The following is a 15,056-nucleotide window of genomic DNA, read 5'->3' as shown; positions in this document are numbered from 1 at the left end:
CATGTTAACACCTGCAAACACACACACACACACACACACACACACACTACCAGAATGCCATAAGAATCAAAGCAACAGATAGTATCCTATTGTGCCTGTGCACTCGCAGAACCCAGCCCTCATGCAACAAGGTTTTGGTGCTTCTACAAATGGCTCAAGACAAGCAGAAACTCTTGTTTCAGGAATGGGGCAGATCAGCAGAGCCTGCAGAAGGGAGGTCCATTGACCTGTCCCAATCTGCAAACTAGAATTTCTACTCATTTCTGTGTTACTGCATACATGCATACATTTGTAGATGCTAACACGAGTGCAGTGGAACCAGAAGAGGTGGAGCGGTCACGTTGGATAGTGCCCAATGTCTGAAATGTGGCACTAAGTCAGAAACCATAGGTTCACTGTATACAATATCCTAGCAATGTCCCAGTACAATCAAGTTGGAAAAAACCTAGTAGTTTTAAGACATATGCATGAAATTTGAGATCTAGAAAGATATTTGATGAAAACCTATTTTGTATGGACTATGTGCTATTTGGTCTGCCCCATATTAAGAATGTGCTCTTGATACACTCCAGTTCAGTTCAGTTTATGAAATCCAGTGGTCATCAAAGGGAGGCAGGGAGGAAGCAAGGAGAAATATAAACATAAGACATGTTATCTTTTAAAAATTGTCTCCATGACATAATACCACATAGTGCTGAACAAATGTATCTATTGTTTTTGCACCCAAGCAATGAATAAAGCCGTTTTACACATTTAACTTGGTTTGTTTTAAGAAAAGAATTCAGAATCATTTCTATCAACAACTGTACCAAGGATTCCAACCTTGGAATCTATCTCTAAGAGCTACAAACAACACCCAGCATAACACCCAATAGATATATTCTGCTGACCACAGAGGGACCAACACCTGTTGACAGAAATTTCTTCATATCTCCCTTCAGCTATAGGTACAACCTGAAACTGGAGAGATAGTAATGCATTTAGGGAGCAGAATGTTATGCCATAAAATAATTTTCCAGAATGTACTTGTATTTCAAAATTGGTACCATACAACTAAGAAAACTGTGGAATAAAATTATATTCTGTATTTAACTGGATATCAGCCTCTTTCAACTGATCCTTAATTTGTTTCCTGTCTGCATCATCATGATCTATAATCCTCAGTTCATCTTAGTTCAACCCATAGTTTGACAACATCATCATTATTTCTTCACAGCTCTTCTTCCAATTATTTCCTGAAGTATTTGGTTGTGGTTTTAAAAAGCACTTCTTTGGCAATCTTGCATCTCCCATCTGCAGTAGTTTTTAATTTGTACTACTCTAGAAGTTATACTCAATCCATGTGGCTCTTAAAAGTTTGATGCCCAATCTTTGTGCTCAGCATCAGGGGTGTCATAATAGGAGGCCCACCTGGGCATGGGCCCTGGATCTTTTTTGAGCTGTCCTGCCATTTTTTTACATTTTTCCATTGACTTGCATTGGAAAACAAAAATGGCCATAACGTTTTTAGTTTGTAAGATAAATACATGAAATTTGGAGGCTTGGTAGCCCCCATGGAGCTGATTGAAGCCAAATTTCAGGCAGTTAGGTCCAGTGGCTTCTGTGCTAGTCACAGGTAAAATTTGCTTTTTTCAAGAAAATGTGTCAAAGCTAGGGATGGACGAAAGTCACTTACCTGTCCTCGAAGCTTGTTCGCGGTGGGGGGGAGGCGCTTCGCTGCTCCCCCCGCGAAGTTCAGGCTGGGGGGGGGAGGCTTCCCTCCTCGCCCGGCCGAAATTCAGGCCGGGGGGGAGGCTTCCCGCCTCGCCCGGCCGAAATTCAGGCCGGGGAGGAGGCGCCTCGCCTCGCCCGCAAACTAAAAAGTTTTTTTTTTTTTTAAAAAAAAACGCCCCCGTGATAGGCTACATGACGATTAACGAAGCCTATCAAGGCTAGATCTGCAAAGTCAGCCGTGATAGGCTACGTTAATTGTCACGTAGCCTATCACGGGTGACTTTAAAAAAAAAAAAAAAGCGCGTATGCTAATGGTGGCCCCCATAGGGAGCTGCCATTCGCGTTCCTTATTTTGTCGCTGTAGTCTACGCAAAGATTTACGTAGACTACAGCGACCAAATAAGGAACGGGAATGGCGGCTCCCTATGGGGGCCGCCATTATCCGTATGCGCTTTTTTTTTTTTTAAGTCACCCGTGATAGGCTACGTGATGATTTACGTAGCCTATCACGGCTGACTTTGCAAATCTAGCCATGATAGGCTACGTTAATCGTCACGTAGCCTATCACGTGGGCGTTTTTTTTTTCTTTTATTGGAATGGCGGCGGCGGCAGCCGGTCAAAAGACCGGCTGCCGCTCCCGCCCCGGACGAACACCCGCCGAACCGCCGGCTGGACCCGCCGCCGGGAGGGACATTTGCCAAAGGTAAGTCCCGTCCCGGGGGGGTGCGGGGGGCAGGAGGGGTGGAGAATTTCTCCCTGAAACTTGTTCGGGGGGCCGAACACGTTGGCGCTCGGCCCCCCCAAGGTTTTGGGGAGAAATTCTCCGCCAACCCTAGTCAAAGCAAAGAGCTGTGTGTGTGTGTTTGTGCTTCCACATACTTGCATGGAATTTGGGGACCTGGCAGTCCCTATAGGGATGACTGAGCCTGCCAAAGTTCAGACAGTTAGGCCTAGTGGCTTTTGTGCTAGCCACAGGTAACATTTGCTTTTTCCAAGAAAATCTGTCCAAGTAAAGAGCTAAAGTTGTTTTGTGCTTCCACATAAATTCATGGAATTTGGAGACCTATCAGGCCCTGTGGAGCTGACTGAACCTACCAAATTTCAGACAGTTGGGTCCAGTGGCTTTTGTGCTAGTCATGCATAAAGTTTCCTTTTCTCAAAGTTTAAAACAAAAAGTAAAAACTGTCAAGTCACCCAGGGGATTAGAGATCCTAATCAGAAGGTGTTTAAGGTGACCATTAGGAGGTCCCTATCCCTAATTTCTGGTGTAGGGTTTTTTTTGAGGTACAAAAAACCTCTCTCCCCCTACTTTTCTTTTCTGCTCTTACATGCCCACTGTTAGGAGCTTGCTGGCAATGAAATTTTAAACAGGAAGAAGGAAGGGAAGAAACAGCTCCATTTGAAATACTGGTATTTCACACAGCATTTGATTTTACTGCCCCAAACTGGAACCTTTGGATTCTGCAGAAGTTTAGTAGCTTCAGTACAGCAAAGGATCCAATCAGCCTCCACAAACTTCTTTCTCCCCCTCCACTTTAATTTCTTCTACATAGCTGTAGGACTCAAATAATCCCAAAGGGAAGGTTAGGACTATGTGGCTTCATGATCAAGAAACTGCTGGGGCTTTTAAATAGGTTCTACAGTTTTAAAGCTAAAAAAGAAAAAAGCCCTCAGCCACCTCACCTCATAAGGTTCATTTAAGTATGTGCAATTCTTGCAAACCCTGCACAGCCTCCTAAATTCCTCTGAAGTACTACCTATCTGAAAGGAGCGGCTTGGCTTAGGGAATTCTCTACACCCACCACACCCCCACTCACATTTCCAATCACCATTCTTCTTTTCTTCTTCCCTCCCCTCCCCTATCCTGTTCTTTCTTTCTCTTCTTTGTTCCATTCAGAGCATATCTTGGGGAATTCTTAAAGAGAATTCTCTTTGGTTGGGCAAGAGAAGTTCTGAACTGTATTTGACTTTATACAAACAGACAAGAGGGTTGGTTTTTCTCCTCCCTCAAGTCTTTGAGAAGAGTGGGTTCACATGGTTGCAGAGAAACAAAACTGGGGCTGTTTTGTCTGTCAGTTGCCATGATCCAGCAATAGGAAGGGCTGCAGCTCAGTGGCAGAGCCCCTGCTTGGCATGCATGAGGTCCCAGGTTCAATCCCCAGCTTCTCCAGGTAGGGCTAGGAAAGAATCCTGCCTGAAACTCTGGAGAGCCGCTAACACCAGTCAGTGTCAACAATTCTGGGTGAGATGGACCCAGGTTCTGGCTCAGTACAAGGCAGCTTCCTATGTTCCTATGAACAGAAAGCTTTATTTATTTTTTTTTTAAAGGAGTTTTTGGTTTGTTTTTTAAGTGGAGGAGAGATAAATATTGCTACTTTATGCAATCCTATGTGTGCGTACTCAGAAGTCCCATCATGTTAAATGAAGCTTACCCTCAGGAAAGTGTGAATAGGATTCCAGCACAAGTTACTTTTGCAGGGAGGTTTGCACCTTGATGTTCTCAATGTTTACTCAGAAAGAAGTCCTGAGTTGTGCGCAACTGGTACTGCAAGCTTACTACAGTGCCTACCCAATTCCATCTAATGAATTGACTACCCTTTCAGTTCAGTCCTATACATGTTTTGTCATTTGTGGGTTTGGGGTTTGTTTTTTTTGCATGAACTCTAGCTTAAGTGGTGAGGGAAAGGCACTTAGTACATGCTCAGAGTTTCTCCATAATTTAGCCCTTTTCCTGAAAACAGACTCATTGGCTGAATCCTGGTGAAGCCTTGGCACAAATGAAGTTATGGGGAGGAAGATTCAACAAGAGCTTGTGCATAACAAGGAGGAGGTAGAGATGAGTTGCTCAAAACAAGACATCTGTTTTTATGAAGAGTTGCTGGAGGATGGTAGGATGAGGAAGGATGGTTGCATGGAGGGGAATAGAATTGGTAGGGGGAGAATGTAAGTGCTCAGTGGTGAAAGAAAAACATCCTGCACATGCTCAAAGGCACTCTGTATTTAAAAATGTAAGAAGAACCGTGCACCATCAGACCAAGGTCCATCTAGTCCAGCATTCTGTTCATACAGTGGCCAACCAGATGCCCATAGGAAACTCACAAGCAGGACATGAGTGCAATAGCACCTTCCCACTTGCTGCTAACATTGGTGAAATGTAAATAAATTCTAGTAATTCTAAATTAGAATGCATGTATATCCTTCAGAAACTTTGCAGATTTCTTGCCTCTAATGACCTGTGCAAATTTACCCAAAAACTATTGGGGAAGGGGTGAATGGAAGGGAAAGCAAATCACTCCCTCCTCCAAATTGGAGAACTCCCCTTCCACATGAACTGCTGCACGTATCCTTCTGAAACTTTGCTAGTTTCTTACTTAGGGACAACTGTAGACTGTCTGTAATTTTCAGAACAATGGTCCACAAGGAACATAGGGAGATAATTATGTCCTCTTTTGGAGACCTCAAAATGTCAAGGCCACCCTCCCTTGCACAAAACCCCTTGTGGCTAGCATTCTGAAATTTGGCAGACATGATCCCCTCTGATGGGGCAATGAATCCTGAAATTTGTATCCAATTCTTCCAAGGAATTAAAATATTATTGGCAGTTCCCTTTAAAAGAAAATCAAAATATAAACCCTGCACCTCTAATTCTGACATTGGGCAAGTGTAATCCCCTTCTAGGGGGCTACTCTGCCTGAAATTATCATCCAGTTCTGACCAAGAGAAAAAAGTTACAGATTTTTTCTAATTTCCCATGGTAGTCATCAGGAAGCATAAAGACTCATTTTTCCAAACCTTGACTCAGGTTTGGTGCTGAGCCAGAGGAGAAGCAGGATGGCCAGAGGAGAAGCGGGATGTTTTCCAAAATGCTGAATCGGGATCTGAGTAGAAGGGGGGGGGGGTCAGTGCACACTTCTTATGTATGTATGTATGTAACCTATACACACACGCAAGCACACTGCATGCACGTACCCCCCCCACACACATACATACATATATATATTATATGTGCGCTTAGACTAGTGTGTGTGTGTGTGTGTGTGTGTGTGTGTGTGTATATATATATATATATATATATATGCAAATTTGTGTTATGGGCCTGTGCCCCGGATCTCTTAAGAACCTCATAATGCCCCTGCTCAGTATCTTTGTAAGACTGCTTTGGGGTAAATGCAAGAGTGATCTTATACAGATAATCTTAGATCACCTCAGTCTTGCTAAGTCCCTCACACTGTATAATTTTGCTCTATTTATAAAATAACTTCCCCAGCAAAGCCTTTTAATGTTCAAGCTATTAGGTCACTTCCCCTACTCTGGGTAAAATTTATTACTGTTTCCGTTGGGTTTTTAAAGGTGTGTAGCTGCATGGCCACCAGATAACTAGCTGAAGATTCTTCCTCATTAAATTGAATCCTTATATTTGAATTCTTAATTTGTCCAATGTTTTAATCATCAGTCTTCCTCTTATAGATCCATTGTTTCCCCCACCCCAACAAAAAAAACTATTTTGTTTTTGTTGTGGTGGTTTTAGTTTAACAGTCACTGTTCTTTCTTACAAGAGGCTCCCAAATAATCTCTAAAGAGTTTTTGTATTCCTATTTGCGCTGTGGCTACGAGGCCCCTATATGAACCTATCATTGCACTGAAAGCTTGTAATCTGCTGTGAGAGCTGGGATGTGTTAAGGGTCCTTGAGACAGTTTGTTATGTTGTTCACATAAATATTAAAAAGAAATGGAGTCAAGACAGAAGGCTTTCTAACACCCCGGTGGTGGAAATATTCTCCAAGAAATATTTACATGTTACGTGTAAACATATGTTAACATCCCACCAATGGCTGCTATTTCTAAGGAAAAGCAGGTCGCCGAGGGGATTATTTAGAGAACAAAGAAAGAGAACGGGAAAACATGCTCTTAACTATTACCCCACCTACCACTTCTCCACTCTAAATTGCTCCCTGCCAGTCCCACCCACCTCCCACACGAAGCTGCAAAAGTATTTGCCACTGTAAACATACATTTAGAATTCTGCAGGAGAAAAAGCAACCGTGGTGCAGGGAGAAAAATGGAGCAGAAAAATAGCTGGTTATTCACCCTCCCCACTATATCTTGTCTTATTTTCATCCTTTATTTAAAAAAAAACCCAAATAAAATAAATCCTGGTGTAGATGAGCACTAAATTATAAATACATTCAAACAGATGCTAACTCCTCAATGGATGTGAATGAATACACATGCAGGCATCACTTCAAAGTAGTAATTTCACACTTGGCTATGACAGCTAAAAATTTGATAAGCTTATATTGGAGGATATTAAGATAGAGAGAACATGTCTGAGATAAAGCTCTGAAGTCTACAAATCTTTGGGCAGCATTTGCCCTGAAATCAGTAGAATATAAATGCACAGAAATGTGTACAGAATTCTTAGTTGCTTTATCAGGGAGTTAAAGTCAAATGATAGAAGAGTGTGTTCAACCCTCTACCAGCTATGAAAAATAATGAGATCTAGAAATGAATTGATAACTTTGAAAATCCCTTAAAACACGCAGCCATCATATAATTCCTCCTTTCAGCAACAAAAAGGTTCACATTTTCTAAGAGACAAAAGATCTATTGATGTTATGTCCTCATGATATTATGTGGCACATTTACCACAAATGAGTATAGTAAATTATTGTCTCCAAAAGAAGTTGTCAAAAGTGAATGCAGAATTATTAAAATTCAATCATAGTAGCTTCCAAAGGCATTGTTTTGGTGTCACCAGGAAACTAATTTCCTAAAGATAATTTCAAGGTTTCAGTTTATTTTTATATAGGTAGCAACTCAACAATGGTTACACCATAGGAACATACAAGAAAGAAAGCTCTTCGTGACTCACCTGCCCAGATGCATTTGGGACTAGCTCCTTCCCATTCTGCATTTCCCCATTCTCTGCAAAGATAGGAATGTTGGGGCTAAAAACCATGAGATCATTCTTGGCACCAGCCTCCCCAGTTGCAGCTGCCAGGATGTGGCTGTGGCGATTGGAATATGACCAGCTGCCCACTTCGCTGGCACAAACCAATGTGGCTGTGCCAGGGCCATACAGCACTCCCCGCTTCGGCTGACACTGGCATCGCAGGGCCATGTATACGATGATCACCAGCAGGAACAAGCTGGACACGGAGCAGATGGCAATGATCAGGTAGATACTGGAATTGTCCACCGAAGGCCCTGGGTTCACTCCCAACCCAGGAAGGTGAGTATCGGTGTGAACAGCCTGGGCACTTGCTATCAGTGACACACTGAACGTGGCTGTAACTGACAGCACTGGCTTGCCATGATCCTTCACCAGCACAAGCAAATTCTGGCTGCTACTACCCTCTGCTTCATCCAGAGTGCGTGTAGTAGTGATCTCACCACTGTACAGCCCCACACTCCACGGGCCACTTGCTACCTCATGCAGCTCATAGCACAGCCAGGCATTGTAGCCCGAGTCAGCATCCAAGGCACGGATCTTGCCCACCACGTGCCCAACTGCCAGTGGGTACATCAGCAGGGTGGGAGCCTCCTCTAATCCAGACACGGCAGGCGCGTTGTCGTTCTCATCCACCACAAAGACCTGAACAGTCACGTTGCCACACAAGGAGGGCAGCCCAGCATCCTTGGCCCTCACCTGGAACTCCAGCAGCTTCAGCTCCTCGTAGTCCAAGGGCTGCAGGGCATAGAGCTTCCCACTCTCTGAGTGCACTGAGATGTAGCTGGACAGGGGCCAGAGCTGCTCATCCATCCAGTAGCTGACCAAGGAGTTCTCAGCCACATCTGGGTCTGAAGCGGACACTGTGAAGATGTGGGCACCTGGCGGGTTGTTCTCCTTCACAAAGACCGTGTAGGAGGGCTGGGCAAAGGTAGGGGCATTATCATTTATGTCACTGACAGGCACAACCAGGCTGTTGGTGGTTGACAGCAATGGGTCCCCTTGGTCTTGAGCTATCACCACCAGCCCATATTCAGCCACTCGCTCCCGATCCAGGAGCTCAGACAACACCAATGAATAATAATTCTTGAAGTTGGAGACCAGCTTGAAGGGGAGCCCCGGAGGCCACAGGGAGCAGCTCACTTGCCCGTTGGCACCAAAGTCTCTGTCAGAAATGCTGAGCAGGGCCACCACCGTCCCCAGTGGGGAGTCCTCTGACACTGGCACTGACAAGGATGAGATTGACACCTCTGGAGCATTGTCATTCACATCCAAGACCTCTATCAGAACTTTACAATGTCCTTTCAATGGTGGCACACCTTTGTCTGTTGCCTCTACCCCAACTTCACCCAACTTAATGCTTTCAAAATCAAGTTCTCCATCTAATCTGATTTGTCCACTGCTTGAATCTAAAGTAAACAATGCACCTAAATTGTTTGGGTTAACACTTCGAATTGAATATGTAATGTCTTTGTTAATTCCCTCATCAAGATCTGTTGCATTGAGACTGATTATTAATGTTCCTTTTTTTTCATTTTCAAAAAGTTTTATTTTATAGACAGACTGATTAAACACTGGTGCATTATCATTTGCATCCAACACACTGATTACCAACTGAGCAGTGCCACTTTGCTCTGGCTTGCCTGCATCAGTGGCTGTAAGTAATAAATGATAGATGTGGGTTACCTCTCGGTCAAGCGGTTTCCTTAACACAAGAACGAAAGACTCACCATGCTCCTCATTGTTTTGAACATCCAAGGCAAAATATTCATTTGGGCTGATTTTGTAGCTGAGGTGAGAGTTTGAACCTATATCGTCATCAAAGGCTCCCTCTAGTGGGAAAGATGAGTCTGGAAGTCTAGATTCAGGAATAATCAGGTATTGCTCAGCTGCTGTGAATATAGGAGCATTGTCATTGATATCCTTGATCTCTACTTCAACATGGAAGACTCTCAAGGGTTTATCCAGGATCACTTCCAGATGAATCATGCATACAGCGATCTTGGCGCAGAGCTCCTCCCGGTCTATCCGGGAATTCACAAATAAAATTCCATTCTGTACGTTTACCTCGAAATAGTCTCCACGGCCTTGGGACATCATCCGGACCATCCGGGGCATGAGCTCATTCACCTCCAGCCCCAGGTCCTGGGCAATGCGGCCCACGAAGGTGCCATGCTGGGATTCTTCCAGGACAGAGTAATGCAGCTGTCCACTCCCCACTTCCCAGGCTCTGTGGAATAGAATCAGCTGCAGCATCCAGCTCTTCACCAGGGGGCATTGGTGCAAAACAGCCATAGTAACGGTAGGTTTTACTTCTGTTTTTTTAAAAAAGAAATTAAATCCACTCAGAATTAAATGGTGGGAAACGGCCAGTTGTTACCCTGCAGTATCCATGCCATCATCCTGAGCTGCTCCCACAGTCTCTTTTTCTTACTGTATTGCTGGGAGGGGCTTTGATCTTTGTCTGAAAAGAACATTTTGCTTTTAAGTAGGTAGCGACATCTTGTGACTATCAATATAAATGCCACACCAATTTTGAATTTGGATTTTCCTTAATTCTTAGGTTAGTTTCATAATTGTTTTCTAAATGTTCTTGCGTCTTGCTTCTATTATTTTTAATATTGTTCCTTGCAAAGTTAACCTTTGGATTTTAGATAATTTTAATAAGTTTGAATAATCATAATGTAATCAACAGTTTAAGCAGAGTATGTTGTCGGTTGGGTCCAGACCAGACTTAGTCAAACTTAGAGTAAACCCATTAAAATCAATGGGTCTTAAATTAGTCATGACTAGCTTAAGTCTCACTGATTTCAATGGATCTACTCTAAGTATGACTAAGCCTGGATCCAACCAATTGATTCCCATTAGCCAAAACAGGCTTAGATCAAAGCATTGGGGCTCCAGCAGGTTTGGGTATTGAGCTACCCATGTTCGAAGACTTCCATGTCAGTATCACGAGGACATGGCACTCATTTTAGAAGTTTACACTGTGGATGTGTATGATACCTTGACAACTGCTAGCAGCCATCCCTTCACTATATAATTGCAAGGGACCAAACAGGCATTACTTCTGGCCCCAGGGTCCAAAAGGCAGGGCAATCTTGTCCTTGTTCTCTCTTTCACCTGATCAGTCTACACAACAAAAACTCAGGCATGGGAGCCTGTGAAGTGATGCCTCATAAAATGTGCCTAAAACTTAAGAACCCTGCTGGATCAGGTCACAACACACTGTCAAAATTCCAAACATGCCCACCAACCCAAGAAGGTTGAGAACCCCTGCTCCATGAATTTATCACATTCCCTTTTAAAGCTGTCTGACACGACTTAATGACTGAACAACAACAACAATGTTGGTGGCCATCACTACATCTTGTGGCAGCAAATTCCAGTCTAACTACGTGCTGTGTGAAGAAGTGCTTCCTTTCTGTCCTGATTCTCCCACTATTCAGCTTCACTGGATGACTCCAGGTACTAGTATTATGAGAGAGGGGGGGAAATGTATCTCTATCCACTTTCTCCACATCATACATAATTTTATAGAACCTCGATCACATCCCAACTTATTTGCCTTGTTTCTAAACTAAAATCTTGTCCAAAAAAAAAAAAAAAGCCCTGAACATTGTAACCTTTCCTCATAGGGGAGTTGCTCCAGCATCCAGATAATTTTGGTTGCCACTTCCTGCACTTTTTCTAGTTCTACAATATCCTTTTCAAGGTGTGGCAACCAGAACTGCACACGGTATTCCAAATGTGGTCACACCATAGATTTGTATAAAGGAATTTATTATATTGGCAGTTTTATTTTTTATTCCTTTCCTGATGATTTCTAGGATGACTGCTATTTCCCAATGACCTCTAACCTACGGAGCATGGAGCTCCAGGCAATTCAAGTCAGGCTGCCATAACCCTGAACAAAACCTATTCAGCGAGTATTCAGAAAAGACATGGGAGGACCAGCAAACCTAGTTATAGAAATCCCTGCTTTCTAGACAGGTAGGGTTTGTCTCAGCAGAACTGCTGATGTATGAGAATAGACTTAGTAAGATATAGCAGTATACATGCAACTGTGACTTGCATTTTCTGTGTTAGCTTCCACTCGGGAAGGAGTGACATTGCCAAGCAAGATAAATAAGCCCAGGTTGCAGGATGTCTCCCCCATATGAGGTTGTAGTCCAGCATTCTGTTCACAGTGTGGCCAACCAGCTGCCCACGGGAAACTCACAAGCAGGACATGAGCACAACAGAACCCTCCCTCCTGTCCAGAGAATATTAGTTATTGGGCGGATTAGAAATGTAATAAATACATAATAAAATATACATGGCTCCTGATGTGATTTACTTAGTATATTTCGTATAGCCAATGGCTAAATAATACACTACTTCAGTGGTTTTTGCAAGCAAATTAAATAATTACATTTATATCTGCCGGGCCTAGCGCAAGCACCACTGCGCACCCTATAATTTTAGAGTCAGCATCAGATTCAGAAGAGAACTGGAATGGTTTAAAACCCAGTTCAGTCATGGGAAGCCTGGTTTCCCATCTGATGGCAGGATGAGGGAGGGGGCTGGTTTGAGCCTGCTCAGGCTGTAGAATGTCAGAATGGTGAGAGCCTGGCTCGCCTGGCCACCCCTCTGATTGCAGGCCAAAGGAGAGTGAAACTCCCTTTCAGCCACAGCTGCAAAATAAGGCTTTAAGTCAAACCTCTGCTTTTTTCAACTTGAGAAATCTTCTGTGGGAACCAAGCAGAGGGAGGGGACTTGAGAGGTGTCAGCCAGGTTAAGATGTCAACTCAAGAGGCTGAACAGAGATGTCCTGCTTGCAATAGGCTCGTTTACAGGCTAGAATCCCTTGTCAGTATGATCATCAGAAGGAGGGCTCAAGAAACCCCTCCTTTGCATTTAGGCCAGTGCCAAGACTACAGAACTTTGCTGGGAACATCTGTCTTTTCTGCCTGAAACCCTTTCTGTCTAGTCCATTGTCTGCCTGAAACACTTTCTCACCTGGACTCTCCCTCAAAACTGGACCCTTGTCTGTTGGAAACTTGTATTGTTAAAAACTTGCCTGGAACTATCCTGAATCCTGGACTAAGTCTGCCAGGGAGCATGGATTGTAGAAGCCCTCCATGGGAACCTCTCTACTGCCTGGTTCTCTCTCTATCTTGCCAGGACCTATCATTGTCTTGAGTGCCCAAGAGATGCCTGGACTTATCATGAATTATGAAATTGAGATTCTTGTCTACATAGAAACTATTACCGAGACCTGGAGCAAGCGCTCGTGAGCCTGTTTTTTCAACATCATTTAAAAGCTTGTAATGCTGCCTTGTCTGGACTTATTGTAACCCTTGACCTTGGTCTGCCTTGACACACGTACCATGGAGCTTCCAACGTAGAGTCTGTTGTTGGACTGATCTCTGCCTATGTGTCTAAACTTTAGTTTTGTAACTTGCTCTTGAACCACGTCTTGAATTGCCTGGAATGTTTTCTTGCCTGGATTTATCAGGACCCTTGACCCTGCCTTGTGTTCTGAACAGTAGACTGATCTCTGACAAAGTTGTAATTATTCTGCTTTGAGCTGTTTCTTGAGCTAAGCAATGTCCCTATACCTGTTGTTTAGTTATATGATTTCTGGAGGGTTGTAACTATTGAGCTTTTACCATGAGATTTTCTACAATAAACAGTCTCACTGATTTTGGTGTCCTGTGTCACGGTGCCCCCCAAAATGGGTGATGGCAATATCCCACCCTTCCCTGCAAGATGTTTTGGGTGGCATCCATGGGTCTTCCTGCTCCCCCATTTTATCCTAACAACAACCCTATGAGTTAGGTTAGGCTGAGAGACAGTAACTGGTCCAAGGTCACACAGTAAAAGCTTCATGACTGACTGGGGATTTTAGCTTTTGGTCTCCCTGGTTCAACGTTCTAAACATTACACCACATTGGCTCTCTGGAAAAATAGTATTTATTCCCCCACCCTTTTAAAATAATTTTTCATAAAATACAAATCCTAGTATCCATTTTAAATTTTATAATGATCTTAAAGTGCATAACTGAACCACCCATTGCATCCAGTTGCACTTCTTCGTGTGCTGCTCCATGTATGGGGGTTTCCTGCCATTAACCCTCTTGCCCAAACAGCAGCCCTCCCACAAACAAAGACCTTGTTCACACCATTTGTCGCACGCACCAGGCACCTAATGCCAAGCATACACGACCATTTGGACTGGCCCCAAGTGTTTTCATTGAAAGATTATTCAATGAAGGGTGCAATCCTATGGGTTGCACCCTCAATGACCATAAGCCCCCAATTTTTGCCTCCCTGTCCTCCTGCCCTGCATTTTTCACTAGAAGGGCTTTTTTGCTTCAGAGGGGGAGGGAAGGAGGCTGGACAGCCTTCAGGATAACTCATATCCTGGCCTCTCCAGTGCATCCCCTCCCTGCCCACCAAAATGCCTCCCTTTTCCCCCTCTCTGAGGTCACATTCCCAACCTCAGATGCCAGCCAGCACTGTTATTTCCACACCAGCTGTGAGAGGGTGGGGAGGAGGGGTAGTTCTCCAGTTCCCCACTCTAAGGTCAGAGCCCTGTTGCCAATCACAGACTAAGGAATCTGAACTACTTAATGGCCCCTCAGACACTGTTGAGCGGCATCTCTACACCAGCCTAAAATCCTGCATTTAAAACTGGGCTTTCTGCTTCCATTTAAATGCAGGATCACAATGACTCCCTTTTTCACATGCTTCCTTTTCATAGAATAGTAGGGTTGGAAGGGGCCTACAAGGCCATTGAGTCCAATCCCCTGCTCAGTGCAGGAATCCAAGTCAGAGCATCCCTGACAGATGGCTGTCCAGCCTTGTCTTGAACGCCTCCAGTGTGGGAGACCCCAACACCTCCCTAGCTAATTGGTTCCATAGTTGTATTGCTCTAACAGGAAGTTTTTCCTGATGTTCAGCTGGAACCTGGCTTCCTGTAATGTGAGCCCATTATTCCGTGTCCTGTACTCTGGGATGATCGAGAAGAGATCCTCGTCTTCCTCTCTGGGACAACCTTTCAAGTACTTGAAGAGCGTTATCATATCTCCCCTCAGTCTTCTCTTCTCAAGGCTAAACATGCCCAGTTCTTTCAGTCTCTCCTGATAGGGCTTTGTTTCCAGCCCCCTGATCAACTTTGTTGCCCTCCTCTGAACCCTCTCCAGCTTGTCTGCATCCTTCTTAAAGTGTGGTGCCCAGAACTGGACACAGTACTCCAGATGAGGCCTAACCAGTGCTGAGTAGAGGGGAACTAGTACTTCCCGGGATTTGGAAGCTATGCTTCCATTAATGCCGCCCAAGATAGCATTTGTCTTTTTTGCAGCCACGTCACATTGTTGGGTCATATTCAGCTTGTGATTGACAACAA

At 44.0% G+C, this 15,056-nt stretch overlaps 1 protein-coding gene across 1 annotated transcript in view; it reads right to left on the bottom strand.

The window, feature by feature from the left end:
• The window catches only part of LOC146347555 (protocadherin alpha-C2-like), a 202,114-nt gene that overhangs the window by 171,025 nt on the left and 16,033 nt on the right, over positions 1-15,056 (bottom strand). The gene's annotated exons all lie outside the window — the stretch shown is intronic.

Source organism: Heloderma suspectum, chromosome 4 (genome assembly GCF_057233095.1).
Source record: "Heloderma suspectum isolate Gila_16-S chromosome 4, 16-S_ref, whole genome shotgun sequence".
NCBI lineage: Eukaryota > Metazoa > Chordata > Lepidosauria > Squamata > Helodermatidae > Heloderma > Heloderma suspectum.
The sequence above is the reverse complement of the archived record's forward strand: the minus strand, read 5'-3'. Positions and strand labels throughout refer to the sequence as shown.